Source organism: Apodemus sylvaticus, chromosome 8 (assembly GCF_947179515.1).
Source record: "Apodemus sylvaticus chromosome 8, mApoSyl1.1, whole genome shotgun sequence".
Classification (NCBI taxonomy): Eukaryota; Metazoa; Chordata; class Mammalia; order Rodentia; family Muridae; genus Apodemus; species Apodemus sylvaticus.
In genome coordinates, this window is record NC_067479.1 from 71,607,118 (window position 1) to 71,631,355 (window position 24,238).

The 24,238-nt window shown below is 42.9% G+C and overlaps 2 protein-coding genes and 1 pseudogene across 3 annotated transcripts in view; 1 reads left to right on the top strand and 2 right to left on the bottom strand.

Annotated features, from left to right (window-relative positions):
- Positions 1 to 24,238, bottom strand: part of LOC127691501 (mast cell protease 4-like) — a 135,761-nt gene that overhangs the window by 36,996 nt on the left and 74,527 nt on the right. The gene's annotated exons all lie outside the window — the stretch shown is intronic.
- LOC127691498 (mast cell protease 4-like) overlaps positions 1 to 24,238 on the bottom strand; it is a 96,706-nt gene that overhangs the window by 36,996 nt on the left and 35,472 nt on the right. The window lies entirely within an intron of this gene.
- On the top strand, positions 3,455 to 7,401 carry LOC127691503 (mast cell protease 4-like; annotated as a pseudogene).

Here is a 24,238-nt window from a genome sequence, read left to right on the forward strand (position 1 = left end):
TATCGATGCAAAAATACTAAATAAAATTCTTGCCCACTGAATCCAAGAACACATCAAAACTATCATCCACCATGATCAAGTAGGCTTCATCCCAGGGATGCAGGGATGGTTCAATATACGGAAATCCATAAATGCTATCCACTACATAAACAAACTCAAAGAAAAAAAACCACATGATCATTTCATTAGGTGCTGAAAAAGCATTTGACAAAATTCAGCATCCTTTCATGCTAAAAGTCTTGGAAAGGACAGGAATTCAAGGCCCATATCTAAACATACTAAAAGCAATATACAGCAAACCGGTAGGCAACATCAAACTAAATGGAGAGAAACTTGAAGCAATCCCACTAAAATCAGGGACTAGACAAGGCTGCCCCCTCTCTCCATATCTTTTCAATATAGTTCTTGAAGTCCTAGCTAGAGCAATTAGACAACAGAAGGAAGTCAAAGGGATACAAATTGGAAAGGAAGAAGTCAAACTATCACTATTTGCAGATGATATGATCGTATACTTAAGTGACCCTAAAAACTCTAGTAGAGAACTCCTACAGCTGATAAACAACTTCAGCAAAGTGGCTGGCTACAAAATCAACGTAAGCAAATCAGTAGCCTTTATATATTCAAAGGATAAGCAGACTGAGAAAGAAATTAGGGAAATGACCCCCTTCACAATAGCTACAAACAGCATAAAGTATCTTGGGGTGACTCTAACCAAACAAGTGAAAGACCTATATGACAAGAACTTCAGATCTCTGAAGAAGGAAATCGAAGAAGATCTCAGAAAATGGAAATACCTTCCATGCTCGTGGATTGGTAGGATTAATATAGTTAAAATGGCCATCTTGCCAAAGGCAATCTACAGATTCAATGCTATTCACATAAAAATCCCAACCCAGTTCTTCATAGAGCTAGAAAGAGCAATTCTCAAATTCATCTGGAATAACAAAAAACCCAGGATAGCTAAAACTATTCTCAACAATAAAAGAACTTCAGGGGGATTCAATATCCCAGACTTTAAACTCTACTACAGAGCAATAGTGATAAAAAACTGCATGGTATTGGTACAATATCAGGCAAGTGGATCAATGGAATAGGATTGAAGACCCTGAAATGAACCAACACACCTATAGTCACTTGGTCTTCGACAAAGGAGCTGAAAGCATCCAGCGGAAAAAAGATAGTCTTTTCAACAAATGGTGCTGGTTCAGTTGGAGGTCAGCATGCAGAAGAATGCTGATCGATCCATTCTTATCTCCCTGTACCAAGCTCAACTCCAAATGGATCAAGGACCTCCACATAAAACCTGACACACTGAAACTAATGGAAAAGAAACTGGGGAAGACCCTGGAAGACATGGGCACAGGGGAAAAGTTCCTGAATAGAACACCAATAGCTTATGCTCTAAGATCAAGAATTGACAAATGGGACCTCATAAAACTACAAAGTTTCTGTAAGGCAAAGGACACCCTCAAAAGGACAAAACATCAACCAACAGACTGGGAAAGGATCTTCACCAACCATAAATCCGACAGAGGGCTAATATCTAATATATACAAAGAACTCAAGAAAGTAGAACCCAGAGAACCAAATAACCCCATTAAAAAGTGGGGTACGGAGCTAAACAAAGAATTTTCACATGAAGAACTTCGGAGAGCTGAGAAACACCTTAAGAAATGTTCAACATCATTAATCATTAGGGAAATGCAAATCAAAACACCCTGAGATTTCATCTCACACCAGTCAGAATGGCTAAGGTCAAAAACTCAAGAGACAGCAGGTGTTGGCGAGGATGTGGAGAAAGAGGAACACTCCTCCACTGCTGGTGGGATTGCAAGATGGTGCAACCACTTTGGAAATCAGTCTGGCGGTTCCTCAGAAAACTGGGCTTGTCACTTCCTGAGGACCCTGTTATACCACTACTGGGCATATATCCAGAGGATTCTTCAGCATGCAATAAGGACGCATGCTCCACTATGTTCATAGCAGCCCTATTTGTAGTAGCCAGAAGCAGGAAAGAACCTAGGTGTCCTTCAATGGAGGAATGGATACAAAAAATGTGGTATATTTACACATTGGAGTACTATTCAGCCATTAGAAACAATGAATTCATAAAATTCTTAGGCAAATGGATGGAGCTATAGAACATCATACTAAGTGAGGTAACCCAGACTCAAAAGGTGAATCATAGTATGCACTCACTAATAAGTGGATATTAACCTAGAAAACTGGAATACCCAAAACATAATCCACACATCAAATGAGGTACAAGAAGAAAGGAGGAGTGGCCCCTTGTTCTGGAAAAACTCAGTGAAGCAGTATTCGGCAAAACCAGAATGGGGAAGTGGGAAGGGGTGGGTGGGAGGACAGGGGGAGAGAAGGGGGCTTATGGGACTTTCGGGGAGTGGGGGACTAGAAAAGGGGAAATCATTTGAAATGTAAATAAAAAATTATATCGAATAAAAAAAAGAAACAATGAATTCATGAAATTCTTAGACAAAATGGATGGAGCTGGAGAACATCATACTAAGTGAGGTAACCCAGTCTCAAAAGATCAATCATGGTATGCACTCACTGATAAGTGGATATTAGCCTAGAAACTTTGAATACCCAGGACATAATCCACAAATTAAATCATATCCAAAAAGAATGGAGGAGTGGCCCCTGGTTCTGGAAAGACTCAGTGCAAGAGTATAGGGGAATTCCAGAACAGGGAAGTGGGAAGGGGTGGATGGAAGAATAGGGGGACAGAAGAGGGCTTATGGGACTTGCGGGGAGTGGGGACCCAGAAAAGGGAAAATCATTTGCAATGTAAATAAAAAATATATCAATAAAAATATATATATACTAAAAAATTCATAACCATAGCAAAATTAAAGTTATAAAGTAGAAATGAAAAAATTTTATGCCTGGGGCTGGGGTTACCACAATGTGAGGAACTGTATTGAAGGGTCACACCATTAGGAACGCTGATCAACACAAGCAATGGCCTTCAGGCTGAACCAGCCCACACTAGTTTGTGTAAATAAAATGAACTCCCTCTCCCCCATATGTTCACACACTACAGATGCCTGCGTTTGTGCTACAGCGACAGAGGTGAGACTTTACAGTGCAGCATGGGTCTCAAAGCTGACAATAACACCTGGATGCTTACAAGAACAGTTCCAGGATCCCTCACCAAGGTCCCCCTCCCTTTGTGTTGCTGTCCTTCCTCCTGGGACCCACTTTGAAGGGTGCAGTCACTCCATCATCATGGGATTAGGGAGTCTTAAGATCTGGCCACAGATTCAACAACATAAAGAGCAGAGTCATGAGAATTTTTAAAAGAAAAGTAGAGCTTCTCCACGCCAGACCTGTGGTTCGCAGCCCTTCCTTTCTCCCATGTTGAAGAACAAAAGGAGGAACCAGAACAGGAACACACCCCAAGAATCTCTCCCCATGCTGTGACACCAGCAAAATGGAGGCTTTGCTATTCCTGATGGGACTTCTCTTGCCTTCTGGATCTGAAGCTGGTGAGTTTTGTCTTCATCTCCCTAACCTATGAGTTATCAGAAACTGCCCTTAATCTGTTAGCTTTGGTAACAGAGACCCTAACATGAGGCAGGATCTGAATTGAGGTAGTCCAGGGAGAAATCAGTAGGTCAAGGAAGACTGAAAAACTAATTCCCCTTCACATCGTTTCTGATAGGCAGCCCTGCTCTGGCCTTTCCTTGGTGCTGAGAAAGATGGGATGAGGGTGTGGAGAAATGTCTGATAAAATAGAAAGTCAGAAACGTGAATGGCCAGTGTGTTCTGAATGAAGGATGATGGTGGACAGGGAGGACTGGGGAGGAAAGAGGAACAGGAGAGAAAAAAACCAAAGGATTTGTGGAGGAGTCTGAGCCCCATGGGAGTTGGGGTAGGCTTGGGGCGGTCGCTCAGCCTTACCGCATCTTCCCTTGCTAGTGCTGTCTTGGGGTGTTCCACAAGTTTGTGATGAGGGCCTGGGGCTTCTTTGTTCCAGTGGAGATGATTGGTGGTGTTCAGACTAACCCACACTCCTGCCCTTACATGGCCCATCTAGAGATCATCACTTGCAAAGATTTTAAGAAGAGATGTGGGGGCTTTCTCATCTCCCACCAATTTGTGATGGCTGGTGCACACTGTAAAGAGTACTTTACACATTTCCTCTGAAGAAATAGAGGAGCCAGAGTCACAGAGGAACAGAGGCCTGAGGAAGGCTCTGATCCTTCTTCATCTCCAGTCAGGTTTTCCTTGCACTGAGAGGACAAAGGGAGCACAGGGCCACTCACTAGACCATCTCATGTGTGGTCTCCATTTTCAGAGGTCTGAGTTGTAAGGACTCTAGGCATTCTCCTCCTGCCTCAGGACTTCAAATTCTTCCTGTCTAAATCATTTCCTCAGAACATACTCCTGAATTTCCAAGGGGAATGGACCCATATCCAAGCATTCTTCTCTGGATTGACATCTCTTCTCTCCTTTCCCCAATAACTTCAAAACAAAGCACAGTTGACTTGTGCTATAACTGTAATTTCCCTGTCTAGTTGCTCTGACTTTATCTTCTCTATCTCTGTCGCTGTAGCACAAACGCAGGCATCTGTAGTGTGTGAACATATGGGGGAGAGGGAGTTCATTTTATTTACACAAACTGGGGAGTTGCAGGACTCTAGGCAGGACAAAAAGTACAGCTCTTGTCTTGTACTGGTATCACCAGAGCACAGACATGGTCTGGGGTATAGCTCAGTGTTGAGTGACCATTGGCCATGTGCAAAGCCATGGGTTCATTCAGGCACTGGAGGCGGGATATGGAGAGAGTTCTCAGTCCCGTGTTTCCCTGAGCTGCATCCTCTGGGAAGGCTCTGGTTCTGGGAGCCCCATCTCAAGTCTCTCTCCTCTCTGCACTGGGATAGAGAAGCTAGAGCCTGGTGCCCTCCTCCTGGGAAGGAGTCCTCCTCCTAAGAGCAGCCCTGTTCACTGCTAACTTTATTTTTCAACAGAGAAATCACTGTCACCCTTGGAGCTCATAATATGAGCAAGAGAGAATCCACACAGAAGAAATTAAAAGCTGCAAAACAAATCATTCACCCAAAGAACAATTCCTCTTCCTATCTCCATAACATCATGTTACTGAAGGTGAAGTTATTTTTCTTGCCCTGCTTAAGTCTCCCATCCTAAATTCTCCTCCTGCCTCAGGACTTCAAATTCTTCCTGTCTAAATCATTTCCTCAGAACATACTCCTGAATTTCCAAGGGGAATGGACCCATATCCAAGCATTCTTCTCTGGATTGACATCTCTTCTCTCCTTTCCCCAATAACTTCAAAACAAAGCACAGTTGACTTGTGCTATAACTGTAATTTCCCTGTCTAGTTGCTCTGACTTTATCAAGACAGGAAAGATGTGCTGGGCAGCTAGATGGGGGCAAACTGGAGTGAATAAATCTACATCAGATACCCTGAGAGAGGTTAAACTGAGGATCAGGGATAAAAATGCCTATAAAGACCGTTCAGATTATGGCAACAGTATCCAGGTCTGTGTGGGCAATCACACAACATTAAAATCAGTTTACAAGGTGAGTACACACCTGCTGTTCCTCCCCTCATCAGGCCACAGCATCAGAAGAGGAAGTGTGTCCAACAGGTCTCCACAGCAGTGACTAATGCCTGTGTTCCTAGGCTTCTAGCCCTGACACTCTGGGAAGTGAAATTCTCCCTCTCTGTCTCATCTCCCTGTGCCCAAGCCCTTCCTGTAACCTTCCCATGAGGCTTCAGAAGAGAAAGGAAGGGAGTAAAGGGAGAAATGTTAGCAGTGGGCCAGGCCAGAGGTGAGGAAGTAAGGCATTAAATCACTAACTTAAAACTAATCTGGAGGTCAGCATGCAGAAGAATGCGAATTGATCCATCCTTGTCTCCTTGTACTAAGCTCAAATCCAAATGGATCAAGGACCTCCACATAAAGCCAGACACTCTGAAGCTAATAGAAAAGAAACTGGAGAAGACCCTTGAGGACATCGGTACAGGGAGAAAATTTCTGAACAGAACACTAATAGCGTATGCTCTAAGATCAAGAATTGACAAATGGGACCTCATAAAATTACAAAGTTTCTGTATGGCAAAGGACACCATCAAAAGGACAAATCGGCAACCAACAAATTGGGAAAAGATCTTCACCAATCCTACATCAGATAGAGGGCTAATATCCAATATATATAAAGAACTCAAGAAGTTAGACTCCAGAAAACCAAACAACCCTATTAAAAAATGGGGTACAGAGTTAAACAAAGAATTCTCACCTGAAGAACTTCGGATGGCGGAGAAGCATTTTAAAAAATGCTCAACTTCATTAGTCATTAGGGAAATGCAAATCAAAACAACCCTGAGATTTCACCTTACACCAGTCAGAATGGCTAAGATTAAAAATTCAGGAGACAGTAGATGTTGGAGAGGGTGTGGAGAAAAAGTAACACTCCTCCACTGCTGGTGGGGTTGCAAATTGGTACAACCACTCTGAAAATCAATCTGGCGGTTCCTCCGAAAACTGGGCACCTCACTTCCAGAAGATCCTGCTATACCACTCCTGGGCATATACCCAGAGGATTCCCCACCATGTAATAAGGATACATGCTCTACTATGTTCATAGCAGCCCTATTTATAATTGCCAGATGCTGGAAAGAACCCAGGTATCCCTCAACAGAAGAGTGGATGCAAAAAAATGTGGTATATCTACACAATGGACTACTATTCAGCCATTAGAAACAATGAATTCATGAAATTCTTAGGCAAATGGATGGAGCTAGAAAACATCATACTAAGTGAGGTAACCCAGACTCAAAGGTATGCACTCACTAATAAGTGGATATTAACCTAGAAAACTGGAATACCCCAAACATAATCCATACATCAAATGAGGTACAAGAAGAAAGGAGGAGTGGCCCCTTGTTCTAGAAAGACTCAGTGAAGAAGTATAGGGCAAAACCAGAACGGGGAAGTGGGAAGGGGTGGGTGGGAGGACAGGGGGAGAGAAGGAGGCTTATGGGACTTTCGGGGAGTGGGGGGCTAGAAAAGGGGAAATCATTTGAAATGTAAATAAAAAATATATCGAATAAAAAATAAATAAAAATAAAAATAAAAAAACTAATACTGAGTCAGGACTTCTTATTTCAATCCGGGAGTAGCTTTGGTGGAGGATTTGATGTTGGGGAAAAACAAAATTTGTTTATAGGTCTGCCCAATCTCTGTTCTGATTATTTTTACCTACAGGGAGACTCTGGGGGAACCTCTAGTATGTGTTGATGTGGCCCATGGCATAGTATCTTATGGGGATTCAGATGGAAAGCCCCCTATAGTCTTCACTCGAATCGCCTCATATGTGCCCTAGATTAATACTATCTTAAAGCTCAAGTAGCTGAAAAGTCTTACCTGCCTGAGTCAGACTCTTAAAGCCTGAGCTCATGTGGTACCCCTTGAGTTTAATACAACCTGTCGCCAGCCTGTGCCCAGCCTCTCCTCTTCCTGTCCCAAGCCTGTCCTCAGTCTTCCCCAGCCTATCCGCAAGACAATCTCAAAAATCCACAAGTCTGTGATGATGGATTATTCTCTGTAATGCACCTCGATAAAGACATAACCTCTTGCACCCATGTGACTCCAGGCTGTATTCAAAACACACAGCCCCTCAAAAGCCCAATGAAGAACTGATCTGAGCTGCTCTCTTGTCATGTTAACAGTCTTGACCCTGACTTCCTGGCACAGGTGTGACTCTGTGGATGACTGATATTATCTAACATGCATGGTGGGTACAGTAAGATTTCATATGCAGAGCAGTGAGCACTGTTCTGTTCTTCCCTCCCCTGTCCTGTCTTCTCATTTTCTCCCTCCTTGTCTCTCAGCTCTTCTCCCCACAACCCCACGCCACAGCCACTATGTCTTTCCACACATCATAGGAAATTCCATGTCTAGGTCAGACATGGCTGTTGATAGCTTGTGTCCTCAACACTCACGCTGCCATTTTCATCATCCTCTCAGTGCTGCACCTGCACAGAGGAGAGCCTGCCCTCGGAAGTCCTTGGACCATGACTGTGGCTGCAGCAGTCACCACAGGAAAGCATCAGCACTTTCTGGAACCAGACACCAGGCAGAACTAGCAACCATTGGTAAGAAACTGTCTAGCATTTAGCATGTTCTAGGATTTAAACATGGTGGCTCTAGACCTGCTTCTGAGCCACCCACATAAAACTCCCTCAAAGACCCAGCCATGCAGAAGAATGCCTGAGTTAAGTGAACTTGGAAGTGGCCTGTTCTCTTCTTACAAGACAAAGCCTGCAGTGTCCTTAGACAAGGGAGACAAGGCTTTTACTACAGGGTACATAGATTATGAAGGGGAAAGAGAACACATGAGGTCTTCTGTGCCCCCAGAGAGGCTTAATATGATGGGCTTGGCCCTCCGACTACTGTACAATGAAAATTAATGCTATCAACACCCTCAGACTAGGACCGCAGCAGCTCAGCCCTCCCCACAGCCTGCAAGACTCATGTGTGGGTTTCCAGCTTCAGAACTGTTCAGCACAGATGTAAAGATAGCTACCAAATACGAGACTGACAATAACTCTAGGGAGTCAGGGAGTACATATGGATTAACAAACTAAAAGGATCTTTAAACAATAAAGAATCCATGCTAGTTCACTGTTACCTGGTGTGGAATATTTTGTTGTGGTTTATGTCTTGGAACACTGGGTCCCTGCCTTGTAGTATTGCCTTTGGAAAGTTGTAGAACCCTAAGAGGCACAGTGTCATGAAAGGAAATTACTGCAGGCTTGTCTTAGAGTTTTATATCAGAGTCAAACTTCCTGTCTGCTGATGCAGTGCTACTCACCCTTCACAGTCCTCTAACTGTAGCCATGAGAAGGTTTCCTATCACACCTTTCATGAGGCAACAAAAACAAGTTTCATTAGCCACTACCTTAACGTAAAGTCAGAATCTAATACTAACCCCCTTTGCTTTCTAGTCACACTCACAGCTTTGTGATCATCAAACCATAAATGAACTCTGCAGTACACAGCATAGAAAGCAGAAAACAGAGGCAGCAGAGAAAGCAGAATTCTGGGAAACTGTTGCAGAGAAAGAGAATGCATGAAAATCATGGGGTCAGTGTTTATGAGGTTGATGCCCTGCTGGGGACTGAACTTTATCTCCTCCCTCACCTTCACCCAAGAGATACAACCCAGTGCTGGTGGGCCTAAGCCATGGTGTTGTTGAGCTGGTTTCCTAGTTCTAGATGCTCCTGCCCTCCATTTTCAACTGCACAAGAAAACAAGCTTGCCTTGGACTCTGGGTCTTGGTCTCACCAATGCTGAGCCACCAGACAAGACCTCTCCAGCTCCAGATCCTCCTCTTCCCTGGTGGTGATGCAGTGTCAGAAGACAGCTCTCATCATTAGCAAATGAAAACACAGGACTTGCAGTTAAATTCCCACCTATGAACTAAACCTCCTGTAGGTCTCCAAGAGAAATGGCCCTGCATTGTGTGGCCTTCTCTTCATTAGACTCCTTCTTCTGAGTCCAGGGAAGCACCAAGTAGATACTTAAAATGAGTTTAACAGTCAAAGATAGTGTGATCCTGGTCTCACTTTCAAGTAAACAGACTGTAGTAGTATTTCCCAGAGTAGTTTTAACAAAAAAGAGAAAGTGTTAACTCTCAGACACTGATGTTGTATTTTGTAGTTTAGAACTGGGCCAGCCTTCTGGAGCAAATTGCTTACCTCATACCCCTAACCCTACCCCTCCCCTCGCAGGTACCAAGACTCTTTCTCTAGGATGGTTGAGGGAAAGGACCCTTAACTTGAAATCAGAAAGATCTAATTCTAAAGGTGATGTCAACAAATTGAAACAGTAATAAGTATTTGGTGCGGTTGCTATGAAAGTAACAATGTATCTAAAGGAATGACACTAAATTGCATACACAGTCTGAGAAAAAGGTCATTCCACCTCTTGGCTCTCAGGTTGAAGTCCCTGGGCTCCTATTCTATAAGAATGGCTTCCTCCTTTACTTGCTCTTTTCTGTCTCTTCCTTAGACAATAAATACTGGTTCCAAGAAAGAATAAATGCAGGTTAATGTGCAGGGCAGTTGACCAGGGCAAAACAAATGTTAACGAACCAGCCTCTGACACACTGCAGGAAGTAAAGATGAGACTCCTGGAGCCCCAAGCCTGCCAACACTTCACCAGTTTCAACACAATTCCCAGCTGTGTGTGGGAAATCCCAAGAACATGCAAAATGTATACAAGGTAGTGCTCTTACCAGTTTTTCTAAAAGTACTCCTGTGAGCAAGAGTTCTAGAAGGGGGTGGGGCAGAAGATATTGGGTAATCAGAGTTTTTAGGAACCACCAAGTGAGGAAACAAAGTATCCATCTTCCCAGGGTTATCCTGGGTTACTCAGTCTACTATGCAGCAAACATGGGGTGATATGAGGAAGATAGGTTGGATGCCCCAAAAAACAATGATGTGACATCAGGCTCTAGACCTAACTGCAAGCTGAAATGGGTGGGTAGAAGTAGAGGCTCCCTCCTATCCATTCCTGTCTTTCCTCTCTGCCCAACCCCCAACAGGGAGACTCTGGGGGACCTCTCCTGTGTGCTAGGATACCCCAAGGCATTGCATCCTATGTGCATCAGAATTCAAAGACCCCTGCTCTCTTCACCAGAATCTCCCATTACAGGCCCTGGACCAATAAGATCTGTGAGGGAGAATTAACTCTGCAGCTTGGGCCAGCCAGTGAGGACATCTGGAACTGGAAGCATGCAGGGTTTTTGCACTATGTAAGATCTGACTGATCTAGTTCCTGCTGAAGCGCTGCCAGATCTCCTGAGGTTCCATAGGTTCTTCCAAGTCACAGAAGGTTCCTACAAGACAACAAACCTCAGTAAGGCCCAGATTCTAGGCTGCAAGGTGAGTCTCCTCTCAGCTGTTCTCTTTTCCCTGGGCACAGCAACCTCATTCACAGTTGATTTGGAACTGGGTATGAGGGGGGCAGGGGTGGTGTGGAGGAGCATGCAGAGACAGAAAGACACTTAGTGACACAGGCAGAGAGATGGAAAATAACAAAGACAAAATTAGAAGGGCAAGATCTTGGCATCCAGCTTAAAATGGAAATCATACTCACTCTTTGTGTTAATATTTTTCTTTCTCTTTCTCTCTCCTCACCTTTCTCAATGAATGAGTGAGTGTTTCTGTGTGTTTCTGTGTGTTTCTGTGTATGTGTAAGATACGTATGTGGTACTTGCATGTGTGTGTACATAGGTGTGGTTCAATGCATGCACTAGCAGTCCTGACATGCATGTGTGTACATAGGTGTGGTCCCATGATTGCACTAGCAGTCCTGACATGCATGTGTGTGTACGTAGGTGTGGCCCTCATGCATGCATTAGAAGTCCTGACATGCATGTGTGTGTACATAGGTGTGGGCCCCATGCATGCACTACCAGTCCTGACATGTATGTGTGTGTACATAGGTGTGGTCCAATGCATGCATTAGCAGTACTGACGAGCATGTGTATGTACATAGGTGTGGGCCGCATGCATGTACTAGCAGTCCTTACATGCATGTGTGTGTACATAGGTATGGCCTCCCATGTATGCACTAGCAGTCTTGACATGCATGTGTGTGTACATAGGTGTGGCCCCATGCATGCATTAGCAGTCATGACATGCATGTATGTGTACATAAGTGTGGTCCCATGCATGCACTATCACTCCTGACATGCATGTGTGTGTACATAGGTGTGGCCCCATGCATGCACTAGCAGTCCTGACATGCATGTGTGTGTACATAGGTGTGGGCCCCATGCATGCACTAGCAGTCCTGACATGCACGTGTGTATACATAGGTGTAGTCCCATGCATGCACTAGCAGTCCTAACATGCATGTGTGTATACATAGGTGTGGGTGCCCATGCATGCACTAGCACTCCTGACATGCATGTGTGTGTACACAGGTGTGGGTGCCCATGCATGCATTAACAGTCCTGACATGCATGTGTGCGTACATAGGTGTGGGCCCCATGCATGCACTAGCAGTCCTGACATGCATGTGTGTATACATAGGTGTAGTCCCATGCATGCACTAGCAGTCCTAACATGCATGTGTGTATACATAGGTGTGGGTGCCCATGCATGCACTAGCACTCCTGACATGCATGTGTGTGTACACAGGTGTGGGTGCCCATGCATGCATTAGCAGTTCTGACATGCCTGTGTGCATACATAGGTGTGGGCCCCATGCATGCACTAGCAGTCCTGACATGCATGTGTGTATACATAGGTGTAGTCCCATGCATGCACTAGCAGTCCTCACATGCATGTGTGTATACATAGGTGTGGGTGCCCATGCATGCACTAGCACTCCTGACATGCATGTGTGTGTACACAGGTGTGGGTGCCCATGCATGCATTAGCAGTTCTGACATGCCTGTGTGCATACATAGGTGTGGTCCCATGCATGCATTAGCAGTCCTGACATGCATGTGTGCGTACATAGGTGTGGGCCCCATGCATGCACTAGCAGCCCTGAAGAGAAAGTCAAGCATTTTGTCCCATCATTCTCTGTCAGAATCCTTTGACACAGGCTCCTCAAGGAACCTGCAGCCACACTGGTGATCAGGAAGCCCCAAAGACCCTCTTGTCTCATAGTCGTGAAGTTACACACACACTTAGCCACATACTATTTTCTATAAGGGTGTTGGGGATTCAAACTCAGTTCCTCATACTGTCTGTCACAACAAACTCTCTTAGCCACTGAACCATCTCCCATTCCCTAACTTAACTGCTAACACTATACCAACTCTGATTTATATTTAATAATTCAGAATCACTGAGAATATTTTATCTTTATAATTATTTTATTTATTTACATCCCAAATGTTTTCTTTAAATATATATTTATTTTCTATATTCTTTGTTTACAATCCAAAAGCTTTCCCCTTTCCCAGTTCCCCCCTTCCCCTATGTCACATAAGTCCTCTTCTCTCCATCCATTCTCCTATCTTTCCCCCTTTTCTCTGTCCTGGTACTCCCCTACAATGCTGGATCAAGCCTATCCAGGATTAGGGCCCTCTTCTTCCTTCTTCACAAGAATCATTTGATATGCTAATTGTATCGTCAGTATTCAGAGCTTCAGGGCTAATTAATATCCACTTATAGGCCTTTTGGCTAAGATCAAGTGTAGTTTCTAAGTTGATTGAAAGTGGAATTATAAACATTTTCAGGTAAAGTTGAAGATTTACATGGAAAATATTTCTGATAAAATTCAAGAAATATGTAGAAAAACATGTAAAAATTGAAAATGGTAGATGTATTTGCACCAGGGAGCTACATAGCCTTCTGTGCACAGCTCAGAGAGAGTGATCTCGCAGCAGCACTCTCATTTCTGAGCAAGGAGGTGAGGTCTACAACTTCTATCTGGAGGGGAACAGTTAGGAGCACACCGGAGCTTATGATCAGTGGAACTTCTGGAACAAGAGTCTTCTGGTTGCCATTTGCACCAGGGAGCCAGGCGATTCCATGGCCTTCTGTGCACAGACCCTGCCAGAAAAGAGTTGGTCTCCCAGGAGTGCAGACACAGGCTTACAGGCCCACAGGAGGGACAAGCTCCACCCAGGGACAGCAAGACCAAGTAACACCAGAGACAACCACATGGCAAAAGGTAAGCACAAGAACCCTACCAACAGAAACCAAAGCTACTTGGCAACATCAGAAAACAGTTCTCCCACCGCAGCAAGTCCTTGATACCTGAACACACCGGAAAAGCAAGATTTAGATTTAGAATCTCATTTCATGATGCTGATAGAGGACTTCAAGAAGGACATAAATAACTCCCTTAAAGAAATAGAGAAAATGGGTCAACAGGTAGAAACCCTTAAAGAAGAAACACAAAAATCCCTTAAAGAATTACAGGACAACACAAACAAACAAGTGAAGGAACTGAACAAAACCATCCAGGATCTAAAAGGGGAAGTAGAAACAATAAAGAAATCACAAAGTGAGACATCTCTGGAGATAGAAAACCTTGGAAAGAAATCAGGAGTCATAGATGCAACCAACAACAACAGAATAGAAGAGATAGAAGAAAGAATCTCAGTCATTGAAGATACCATAGAAAGCATTGACTCAACAGTCAAAGAAAATGCAAAATGTAAAAGGCTTGTAACACAAAACATCCAGGAAATCCAGAACACAATGAGAAGACCAAATCTAAGGATAATAGGTATAGAAGAGAGTAAAGATTTACAACTTAAAGGCACAGTAAATATCTTCAACAAAATTATAGAAGAAAACTTTCCTAACCTAAAGAAAGAGGTACCCATGAACATACAAGAAGCCTACAGAACACCAAAAAGACTGGACCAGAACAGAAACTCCTCCCGTCATGTAATAATCAAAACATCAAATGCACTAAACAAAGAAAGAATATTAAAAGCAGTAAGGGAAAAGGGCAAAAAACATATAAAGGCATGCCTATCAGAGTTATACCAGACTTCTCACCAGAGACGATGAAAGCTAAAAGATCCTGGAAAGATCTCATACAGACCCTAAGTGAACATGAATGCCAGCCCAGACTACTATACCCAGCAAAACTCTCAATCACCATATATGGAGAAACCATGATATTCCACGATATAACCACATTTACAAAGTGTCTTCCCACAAATCCAGTCCTACAAAGGATAATAGAAAATGACAACACAAGGAGGGAAAGTACACCCTAGAAAAAGCAAGAAAGTAATCTTCTTCCAACAAACCCAAAAGAAGATAACCAAACAAACATAAAAACAACATCAACAGGACAGCGGGAGCTACACAGAGAAACCCTGTCCTAAAAGCAAAAAAACAAAAAAACAAAACAAAACAAAAAAAAACAAAAACAAAAAACAAAAAAACATCAAAAATAACAGGAAGCAACAATTACTATACCTTAATAACTCACAATATCAATGGACTCAATTCCCCAATAAATAGACATAGACTAACAGAAATATTTTTCAGGCAAATCTTCAATTTTATCAGAAAATGTTTGCAATTCCTCTTTCAATTAATTTAGTAATGTTTTTATGCCTACCATTTTATCATGATAATCTTCAATTTTAACATGTCTTTCTATATATTTCTTCTATTTTAGCAGAAATAATTTCCATGTAAATCTCTAATTTTATCACAGTGTTTTTAATTCCACCTTAAATTAATTTAGAAAGGTTTTTATGTATACCAATTTATCTGCATAATTTTCCATGAAATAGTCAATTTTAATGTTTTTCTACATATTTCTTGAATTTTACCAGAAATATTTTCCATGTAAATCTTCAAGTTTATCAGAAAATGTTTATAATTCCACTTTCAATCAACTTACAAATACTTTTATGACTACCATTATTGCCAGGAGCCAAACTGACTTTACTTTTTGTTTAGAGTTTATTAAAGATAGGCTTAGGTTTTGACTTCTCCTCAGCTACAGACCTTGGAGAAATCAAGTGGTAAGTGTGCCCTCCCAGAAAAAGAAAACATCTTGCAGCTGCCAGAGATTCACCTTGGCCGAATGCCCAGGCTACATGAAGAATCCCACTTGCTCACTTCTTCCCCTGCCTGTATAAGTTCCCTGAGAAAATACAGTTTATGAGGTCTTGACCTCATTCTTCGTGTCTCCTGTCTCTGTTTCTCTGCCCTTCTCTTCTAGGGTCCCCTGTCGAAAACCCCCCATGGGCCGGGACACATTATTACATCTATATAATATTTTCCATGATAATCTTTGATTTTAACATGTTTTTCTACATTTTTCTACAATTTCACCAGAAATATTTTCCACATAAATCTTCAATTCTGTCATAAAATATTTCTACTTCCTTTTTCAATTAATTTAGCAATGATTTTATATTTACCATTTTACTCTCTAATTTTCCATGAAAATTGACAATTTTTTTAATTTTTTTATTCGATATAATTTATTTATATTTCAAATGATTTCCCTTTTCTAGCCCCCCCACTCCCCGAAAGTCCCGTAAGCCCCCATCTCTTCCCGTCCTCCCACCAACCCCTTCCCACTTCCCCGTTCTGGTTTTGCCGAATACTGTTTCACTGAGTCTTTCCAGAACCAGGGGCCACTCCTCCTTTCTTCTTGTACCTCATTTGATGTGTGGATTATGTTTTGGGTATTCCAGTTTTCTAGGTTAATATCCACTTATTAGTGAGTGCATACCATGATTCACCTTTTGAGTCTGGGTTACCTCACTTAGTATGATATTCTCTAGCTCCATCCATTTGCCTAAGAATTTCATGAATTCATTGTTTCTAATGGCTGAATAGTACTCCATTGTGTCGATATACCACATTTTTTGCATCCACTCTTCTGTTGAGGGATACCTGGGTTCTTTCCAGCATCTGGCAATTATAAATAGGGCTGCTATGAACATAGTAGAGCATGTATCCTTATTACATGGTGGGGAGTCTTCTGGGTATATGCCCAGGAGTGGTATAGCAGGATCTTCTGGAAGTGAGGTGCCCAGTTTTCAGAGGAACCGCCAGACTGCTTTCCAGAGTGATTGTACCAATTTGCAACACCACCAGCAGTGGAGGAGTGTTCCTCTTTCTCCACACCCTCTCCAACACCTGCTGTCTCCTGAATTTTTAATCTTAGCCATTCTGACTGGTGTAAGATGAAATCTTAGGGTTGTTTTGATTTGCATTTCCCTAATGACTAATGAAGTTGAGCATTTTTTAAGATGCTTCTCCGCCATCCGAAGTTCTTCAGGTGAGAATTCTTTGTTTAACTCTGTACCCCATTTTTTTAATAGGGTTGTTCGGTTTTCTGGAGTCTAACTTCTTGAGTTCTTTATATATATTGGATATTAGCCCTCTATCTGATGTAGGATTGGTGAAGATCTTTTCCCAATTTGTTGGTTGCCGATTTGTCCTCTTGATGGTGTCCTTTGCCTTACAGAAACTTTGTAATTTTATGAGGTCCCATTTGTCAATTCTTGCTCTTAGAGCATACGCTATTGGTGTTCTGTTCAGAAACTTTCTCCCTGTACCGATGTCCTCAAGGGTCTTCCCCAGTTTCTTTTCTATTAGCTTCAGAGTGTCTGGCTTTATGTGGAGGTCCATGATCCATTTGGATTTGACCTTAGTACAAGGAGACAAGGATGGATCAATTCGCTATCTTCTGCATGCTGACCTCCAGTTGAACCAGCACCATTTGTTGAAAAGGCTATCTTTTTTCCATTGGATGTTTTCAGCCTCTTGGTCGAGGATCAAGTGGCCATAGGTGTGTGGGTTCATTTCTGGATCTTCAATCCTGTTCCATTGATCCTCCTGCCTGTCACTGTACCAATACCATGCAGTTTTTAACACTATTGCTCTGTAGTATTGCTTGAGGTCAGGGATACTGATTCCCCCAGATTTTCTTTTGTTGCTGAGAATAGTTTTAGCTATCCTGGGTTTTTTGTTGTTCCAGATGATTTTGATAATTGCTCTTTCTAACTCTGTGAAGAATTGACTTGGGATTTTGATGGGTATTGCATTGAATCTGTATAGTGCTTTAGGCAAAATGGCCATTTTAACTATATTGATTCTACCAATCCATGAGCATGGGAGGTTTTCCCATTTTTTGAGGTCTTCTTCCATTTCCTTTTTCAGAGTCTTGAAGTTCTTGTCATACAGATCTTTCACATGATTGGTAAGAGTCACCCCAAGATACTTTATACTGTTTGTGGCTATTGTGAAGGGGGTCATTTCCCTAATTTCTTTCTCAGCCTGCTTATCCTTTGAGTATAGGAAGGCCACTGATTTGCTTGAGTTGATTTTATAACCTGCCACTTTGCTGAAGTTGTTTATCAGCTGTAGGAGCTCTCTAGTGGAGTTCTTTGGGTCACTTAGGTAGACGATCATGTCGTCTGCAAATAATGATAGTTTGACTTCTTCCTTTCCAATTTGTATCCCTTTGATCTCCTTATGTTGTCGAATTGCCCGAGCTAGTACCTCAAGTACAATATTGAAAAGATAAGGAGAAAGGGGCAGCCTTGTCTGGTCCCTGATTTCAGTGGAATTGCTTCAAGTTTCTCTCCATTTAGTTTGATTCTGGCTACCAGTTTGCTGTATATTGCTTTTACTAAGTTTAGGTATGGGCCTTGAATTCCTGTTCTCTCCAAGACTTTAAGCATGAAAGGATGCTGAATTTTGTCAAATGCTTTTTCAGCATCCAATGAAATGACCATGTGGTTTTGTTCTTTGAGTTTGTTTATGTAGTGGATTGTATTGATGGATTTCCGTATATTGAACCAACCCTTCATTCCCGGGATAAAGCCTACTTGATCATGGTGGATGATTGTTTTGATGTGTTCTTGGATTCGGTTGGCAAGAATTTTATCGAGTATTTTTGCATCGATGTTCATAAGGGAAATTGGTCTGAAGTTCTCTTTCTTTGTTGGATCTTTTTGTGGCTTTGGTATCAGCGTAATTGTGGCTTCGTAGAAGGAATTGGGTAGTGTTCCGTCTGTTTCTATTTTGTGGAATAGTTTGAAGAGTATTGGTGTTAACTCTTCTTTGAAGGTCTGGTAGAATTCTGCACTGAAGTCATCTGGTCCTGTGCTTTTTTTTGGTTGGAAGACTTTCTATGACTCCTTCTATTTCTTTAGGCATTATGGGACTGTTTAGATGGTCTAGTTGGTCCTGATTTAATTTTGGTATTTGGTATCTGTCAAGGAAATTATCCATTTCCTCCAGATTCTCCAGTTGTGTTGAGTACAGGCTCTTGTAGTAGGATCTGATGATTTTTATGGATTTCCTCAGTTTCCGTTGTTATATCTCCCTTTTCATTTCTAAGTTTGTTAATTTGGATACTTTCTCTGTGCCCTTTGGTCAGTCTGGCTAAGGGTTTATCTATCTTGTTGATTTTCTCAAAGAACCAGCTCCTGGTTTTGTTGATTTTTTGTATGGTTCTCTTTGTTTCTACTTGATTGATTTCGGCCCTGAGTTTGATGATTTCCTGCCTTCTACTCCTCCTGGGCGAAATAGCTTCTTTTTGTTCTAGGGCTTTCAGGTGTGTCATTAAGCTGGTAATGTATGCTCTCTCCATTTTCTTTTTGGAGGCACTCAGGGCTATGAGTTTTTCTCTTAGCACTGCTTTCATTGTCTCCCATAGATTTGGGTATGTTGTGTTTTCATTTTCATTGTGTTCTAAAAAGTCTTTAATTTCTTTCTTTATTTCTTCCTTGACCAAGGTATCATTGAGTAGAGTATTGTTCAGTTTCCACGTGTATGTGGGTTTTCTGTTGTTTCTGTTGCTATTGAAGACCACTTTTACTCCATAATGATCAGATAGGAGGCATGGGATTAGTTCTATCTTCTTATATTTGTTGAGGTCTGTCTTATGACCAATTATATGGTCAATTTTGGAGAAGGTACCATGAGGTGCTGAGAAAAAGGTATATTCTTTTGTTTTAGGATAGAATGTTCTATATATATCTGTTAAATCTAATTGGTCCAAAGCTTCAATTAGTTTCATTGTGTCCCTGTTTAGTTTCTGTTTTCCTGATCGGTCCATTGAGGAAAGTGCAGTGTTGAAGTCACCCACAATTATTGTGTTAGGTGCAATGTGTGCTTTTAGTTTTAATAAAGTTTCTTTTACGAAAGAGGGTGCCCTTGCATTTGGGGCATAGATGTTCAGGATTGACAGTTCTTCTTTTTGTATTTTTCCTTTGACCAGCAAGAAGTGTCCCTCAGGGTCTCTTTTGATGACTTTGGGTTGAAAGTCAATTTTATCTGATATTAAAATGGCTACTCCAGCTTGTTTCCTGAGACCATTTGCTTGTAAAATTGTCTTCCAGCATTTTACTCTAAGGTAGTGTTTGTCTTTGACCCTGAGGTGTGTTTCCTGTAAGCAGCAAAATGTAGGGTCCTGTTTACGTATCCATTCAGTTAGTCTGTGTCTTTTTATTGGGGTATTAAATCCATTGATGTTAAGAGATATTAAGGAATAGTGATTGTTACTTCCTATCATTTTTGACGTTATTTTTTAAATTTGAATGCTTAACTTCTTTTGGGTTTGATGAAAGGTTACTATCTTGCTTTTTCCATGGTGAAGTTTCCCTCCTTGTATTGGTGTTGTCCTCCTATTATCCTTTGTAGGGCTGGGTTTGTGGATAGATATTGGGTAAACTTGGTTTTGTCATGAAATATCTTAGTTTCTCCATCTATGGTGATTGAGAGTTTTGCTGGATATAGTAGTTTTGGTTGGCATTTGTGTTCTCTTAGAGTCTGCATGAGATCTGCCCAGGACCTTCTAGCCTTCATAGTCTCAGGTGAAAAGTCTGCTGTGATTCTGATAGGTCTTCCTTTATATGTTACTTGGCCTTTTTCTCTTACTGCCTTTAATATTCTTTCTTTATTTAGAACATTTGGTGTTTTGATTATTATGTGACAGAAAGTATTTCTGTTCTGGTCCAGTCTGTTTGGAGTTCTGTAGGCTTCTTGTATATTCATGGGCATCTCTCTCTTTAGGTTAGGGAAGTTTTCTTCCATAATTTTAGTGAAGATATTTGCTGGCCCTTTAAGTTGTAAATCTTCACTCTCATCTATGCCTATAATCCTTAGGTTTGGTCTTCTCATTGTGTCCTGGATTTCCTGGATATTTTGGGTTACAAGCTTTTTGCATTTTGCATTTTCTTTAACTGTTGAGTCCATGGTTTCTATGGTATCTTCAGCATCTGAGATTCTTTCTTCTATCTCTTGTATTCTGTTGTTGATATTTGCATCTCTGTCCCCTGATTTCTTCCCAAGGCTTTCTATCTCCAAAGTTGTCTCCCTTTGAGTTTTCTTAGCTGTTTCTACTTCTGATTTTAGATCCTGGATGGTTTTGCTTAGCTCCTTCACTTGCTTGTTTGTGCTTTCCTGTAATTCTTTAAGAGATTTTTCTGTTTCCTCTTTCATGACCACAGCCTGTTGACCAAAGTTCTCCTGTATTTCTTTAAGAGATTTTTGTGTTTCCTCTTTCATGACCTCAGCCTGTTGACCAAAGTTCTCCTGTATTTCTTTAAGTGTTTTTTGCATTTCCTCCTTGTTGGCTTTTGTATTCTCCTGGATTTCTTTCAATGATTTTTGTGTTTCCCTTGCAAGGGCTTCTAACTTTTGATCCATTTTCTCCTGAATTTCTTTAAGTATGTCCTTCATGTGTTCCTGTACCAGCATCATGACCAGTGATTTTAAATCCAAATCTTGTTTTACTGGTGTGATGGGGTATCCAGGACATGTTGGTAGAGGAGAATTGGGTTCAGATGTTGCCATATTGCCTTGATTTCTGTTAGTGACGTTCCTGTGTTTGCCTTTTGCCATCTACTTGTCACTGGTGTTAGTTTGTCTTGTCAGTGCTGGACTCACCAGTGCAAGCTGCCCCTTCCCAGTTGGCCTCTGGTGCACAGCTTACCTGCTGCACTGCTTGTAGACAGGGTGCTGCTGCCCAGGCTGTTCAGATCCCAAAGCAGGCACCCGAAGGCTCCCGCTGGGGCCCACTGGATTCACTGGAACACACTGACTTCTCCCAGCTGACCGCCCAGAAGCCCAGCTAGCCTCTTGCAGGACCCGGAGATGTGGTGCTGCCGCCCAGGCTGATCTGGATCCGGAAGCGGAGAGAGTTGAGCTGAGGGCTTCCGCCTGAGGCCTTGCCCCAGATTGTGTCTGTGAACCAGATGGAGCCCGTGTGCACCCCCAGGAGCGCAGACGGTGTATGCTGCTGTGACCTCCCCTGTGTTCCGCTCACTCCGCTGGGCAGCCGATCCCCCAACTGGGCTGGCACACACAAGGTTAGCCTGGCCGCCCAGGCCCTGAGTCCAGGCAAAAGCCTGGGAGGCCAAGGTCCGAGCAAAGTTCCCCTAGGGCTATGACTGTTAATTGGGTCTGCCAGGTGACTAGGATGGCGGGCGTGTGCGCCCGTGCTCCCTGAAATTGCAGGGAGAGTCTGCTGTGCTAACAACCTCCTGGGCGGGTTGACTCACAGATGGCCCACCAAGCCGCTCAGTTCTTGGGGTCAGTCCTGTGCCTTTTGGGGCGTAGACCCTCGCTTTGTTAGCCTCAGGCTATGCCTGTTACAGGTCTGCCTGCCAGAGTTCTCTGTCGTCCTGCAGGCAAAATGGCAGCTCGCGCGCAGGCCTGGGCAAAAAACCTCCTGGCTGGGTTGGCACCCCGATGGCCCCCCGACCAGCCCAGGGCCTGGGTGCAGGCCAACACCCGTCGGGCTCAGACCACCGCGGTGTTGGCCTCAGATTATGTTTGTGTACCTCAGTCTGTCCGATCCCTGGAGTCCGAAACCAAGATGGATGCACCTCTCCTGACTGGTGGGAGGCCGAGTTCTGAAGTGGCTTCCGTGCAGGAAAGGTGCCACACAACCGCAGCTGCTTGCCGCCCGGCTGGTCAGCGAAGGTCAGTGGTCGTGGGCGCAGGGCCTAACTGGACCCTGTGTCGCCTTGGTTCCACTGCTGATGGCCCTTCAGCTGGACCAGCCACTGCTGCACTGCCGCCGCCGCCGCCGTCGCCCGAAAATTGACAATTTTTATGTTTCTCTATATATCTCTTCTATTTTATCAGAAATATTTTCCATGTAAATCTTCAATTTAATCATAAAGTATTTTACTTCCTTTTTCAATTAAAAAACATGCTTTTCAAAAAGAAAAAGAAATAGAAAAGAATTTGTCTCAACCAGCCTGGATTAGAGCAAGCTCTAGGTGAAGAAAAGCTTAAATGCAGGTGTGATGGTACACACCTTTTATCCCAAGAGACAGGCATGCAGATCTCTGAGCTCAAGGACAAACAATCTGCAGAGAAAGATCCAGGACGTCCAAGTTTAGGTTGGAAAACAGAAAACTAGTAATAATATAATAGAACAAGGGAGGATATTCCAGCTTCTACAAGCACCAGAACTGGGCAACTGATCTCCAGGTCCTGCAACAGGCAAGAGGGGCTTCCAGTCGGCCAGCGGGGAGAAGTCGGTGTACTCCGGTGAATCCAGCAGGACCCAGTAGGAGCCTTCAGGTGCCTGCTTTGGGATCTGAACAGCCTGGGCCACAGCACTTGGTCTCCAGGAAGTGCCAGAGACCTGGTGTGCACCCAGAGGCAGTCTGGGAGCTCACAGCACAGCTTGCTCCTGTGGCACAGAGCTTAGGTTCCAGTCCTGAGGCCTCTGGCGGGAGCCCTCAGATCTCTCCACTTCTGAATCCAGATCGGCCTGGGCAGCAGCACTACATCTCCAGGTCCTGCAAGAGGCAAGAGGGGCTTCCGGGCGGCAAGCTGGGAGAAGTCTGTGTGCTCCGGTGAATCCAGCAGGCCCCCAGCGGGAGCCTTCAGGTGTCTGCTTCGGGATCTGAACAGCCTGGGTAACAGCACCCTGTCTCCAGGCAGTGCAAGAGGTAAGCTGTGCACCAGAGGCCACCTGGGAAGGGGCAGCTTGCACTGGTGAGTCCAGCATTGACAAGACCAAATAACACCAGTGAGAACTAGATGACAAAAGGCAAACGCAGGAACGTCACTAACAGAAATCAAGGCAATATGGGAACATCTAAACCCAATTCTCCTTTACCAGCGATTCCTGGATACCCCATCACACAAGTAAAACAAGATTTGGATTTAAAATCACTGGTCATGATGCTGGTACAGGAACACATGAAGGACATACTTAAAGAAATTCAGGAGAAAATGGATCAAAAGTTAGAAGCCCTTGCAAGGAAAACACAAAAATCATTGAAAGAAATCCAGGAGAATACAAAAGCCAATAATGAGGAAATGCAAAAAACACTTAAAGATACAGGAGAACTTTGGTCAACAGGCTGAGGTCATGAAAGAGGAAACACAAAAATCTCTTAAAGAATTACAGGAAAACACAAACAAGCAAGTGAAGGAGCTAAGCAAAACCATCCAGGATCTAAAATCAGAAGTAGAAACAGCTAAGAAAACTCAAAGGGAGACAACTTTGGAGATAGAAAGCCTTGGGAAGAAATCAGGGGACAGAGATGCAAATATCAACAACAGAATACAAGAGATAGAAGAAAGAATCTCAGATGCTGAAGATACCATAGAAACCATGGACTCAACAGTTAAAGAAAATGCAAAATGCAAAAAGCTTGTAACCCAAAATATCCAGGAAATCCAGGACACAATGAGAAGACCAAACCTAAGGATTATAGACATAGATGAGAGTGAAGATTTACAACTTAAAGG